The sequence below is a fragment of the Schistocerca nitens genome, chromosome 4, assembly GCF_023898315.1.
Source record: "Schistocerca nitens isolate TAMUIC-IGC-003100 chromosome 4, iqSchNite1.1, whole genome shotgun sequence".
Lineage (NCBI taxonomy): Eukaryota > Metazoa > Arthropoda > Insecta > Orthoptera > Acrididae > Schistocerca > Schistocerca nitens.
Genome location: NC_064617.1, coordinates 654,057,767 through 654,060,937, shown reverse-complemented (window position 1 = coordinate 654,060,937; position 3,171 = coordinate 654,057,767).

Sequence of the window (3,171 nt, the reverse complement as noted above, 5' to 3'; positions counted from 1 at the left end):
ACATGATCATTAAAACAAAACAGAATAAATAATGTCTAAACATCTTTACAAAGTAAATAGCATAGTACTAGAAAAATTCTACAACATAGCTCTCATCAGCTAAACACATAAAGACAGGAAAAGAAACGAATACACAAGAGTACACAAACACATAGCATAATAATACAAAAAGGAAAGGACAGGGTTTGTTTTACTGCAGTATTTTGCAAACAAAACTTTCTTTACTTCTTGGAGATCTCCCTTCATTCATCATTATTCCCAAAAAGTCCTATCTATACCTCTTTTCTGTATTCTAACCATATTTCTTTCAAAATAATTATGGCTCATTGTACAAAACTCATTTTGGCCCAAATCGTTTACATATAACTTTCAATGCATTCTTTCCCTATTCTACATAGTTAGGTTCTTATATAGTCTACACCTCTTAAGCTAACTTAAATCTACTGAGCTCAGATGCTAAACTAAGGGACGAGACAATGCAGCAGCACAAAACAATTAACACAAACAGCAATGACAAAAAAATGGAAATTTGCAAAGCAACCTACAGTAAATCTAAATTACCAAGCAATTCATCATTACAACTAATATGAGCCAATGTGCAGCAACAAGAAAAATAAATCAGTAGTAAAACTGGCTTAAAAGAATAATACAAAGTGAAATTTAGTAGCACTATGCATGGCAAACAGCAGCAGCATCTAAACATGACAAAGCTCAAGCAGAAAAAATAGTACACTAAAGACAACAATGCAGATAAGGGAAATGTCTGTTCACATCTTAATGTCTATGTAATTAAAGTGGTGCACCACAAAAACTTATTCTATGAAATAAATTACCAAGTATTTTAAAGAAAATTATGTATGCAGTTCCTGTGAAGGGAAATGTCTTTTTGTGCTCCCTCATTTTTTGGAAATATATCACAAAACTATTATTTACTGGATCTGTAGGCAGGAAATATTTATATTAGTACAGCTATAAAATTTTATTTTAACCAATGCTGCAGTGCAGCTAGAAACTAGATATTAAACAAAATAGGCAAAGCAAGGCGTGAAACGTCATTCACTAGCCATATGGCATTTCATAGTGCAGTAAACAATCTTTCAACTAGAAAGACAATAGATGTGAAATGTTTCTCATCATTTCATTTCAGTAAATATCATAAATTAAGAGCTCCACAGTGTAATCATATGTTTTCAAGTTCGACCGTGTCGTTTTTGCGATACTTTCTACAAAGGAACGTTAATAGCGAGGATAATGGCCTCCCTTTTTTTTTTCTTCTCCACCTGCGCCTCTGGCACACACTAATGACTTCTTTCCAGGCAACCGTCGCCCATCTGGGTGCCCACGACGCATTACATGCAGGTGGTCACTTAACTTTCTTACGGAAATATTTACGACAGCAGTTTCCGCTACAGTGACAGTCTCATAAAAAAATATTTCACAGGTCAAGAATTTGCGTAAAAAGTGTGTTGAAACAAAATCCTATTGATATAACAGAGTCCAAAAAATTTTCGTCAGCATTGTAATACATTCACGCATTTACATACATTTCATAACTCTTAAAGTACGATTCTTGGTTTCCAACATCCTTTTTCACAAGTCAGAGTCCCTAACCACTACTCATTATTCCTTACCTTATTCGTCGACACTTCATCATAACAGATACGTAGCATACTCAAATAACTCATATAGCATCAGCTTATTGATCATAAACATACCTCAGCAGCATAATACACATCGTCGTCGTAAAAATAACATCATAACACCTCAGTCAACTTTCAAAATCGTCGTAGCTTTCTGCAATAATTTCAAATCCTAAAAAAAAATATTCTCTGCTCATTTGAATAGTCTCATCTACCTCAAACATACTTTAAAAATAACGATCCCATACCACATCTCATTCAAAGCTCTCTTGATATGACAATGGTTCCGAAAAAATATGAACAGTTCACAAGGTACAAACAACATACAATTTCGTAAGTGTGAAGTTATCCAATGGTGTAATTACGTAAACGTCTGTCACTGATGTAGTAAAATAAATGTTTGTCTCTCTCAGGTAAATAATCAGATAGCTGTGTAATTCTGTGTTAGAGAAATATGGTACCGATGTGTAAGGTTGTATAAGCAAATACCATATTAGCTAGGGCTCCTTGTGCTTGCCAAACACATGGTACACAAAGTAGGCGTGTACCCCCCTGAGGATAAATGTAATTATACCCTCAGGTGTCACAGATTACAGCAATGGAATGAAATGTATCACGGAAAATCTTTGTATCATTGTACTTCAAATATCTAAAAAAAAAAATGTTTTAAGTGTGAAATTAATCACTCAAATACGTGTACTGTAGTGCTAAACTGTGCGTCATGTTGTAAGATAATCTCTGTGGAAGTCTCGTAGTTATCGTCCTCCGAAAGCTAAGTTCTGCAGAAGTCAATGTATTTACCTCATGATAAACAAAAGTGAAATGCTTTGCGTATAGATATCGTAGTTATTATGCTTATTGGCGTCATGAAGAAAGTACTGTACAGTAACGTATTGTTGTGCCACGAAAAAGGCTGTCTCATTGTTGCTATACCACAAAAGTTACTACTAAAACATGTTTTACTTTCCAGAAGAATTCAGTAAAACTGTGCAGATATAAAGCAGATACAGCACAAAAGCAACAATGTAAATTGTGTCACACATTAGTAGCATCGTGATATAATTGTGTAGCTGTCAAAGAAACCAAGTGCTAAGTCATCTTTAATCCCACAGAAAGTACTTCAAATAAAGAATGTCTTTTCAAGTAAACCAAAATGTTTCACGAAAATCTCATTAGCAGTGCCGGTATATGTTCTAAGTATGTGAGCCTTACAGTCGTTACGTAATCGAGCATCTAACAAGCAAGAATGTACACACACAATAACACTGTGTCGTCTGTTCACAATAACAATGCATTCGTAATTTCTGTTTAAAAATGTTCCCTAGGTTCTAGACTGGATATTTAACTTCAAACATTGTTGCATGGTAACAGTTTCTAAGTCTGACAATGCATACTAGAAATGTGAAGTGAAAAGTTTTATGGCAAAGACAAAGTTAAAAAGCAGATTATCTCGCAATAAATGGTTTTACATGTGAAGTGTGGTGCAATCCTTTACTCTTCATAGTACGCAGACTTTCAACTGAAAAGCAAT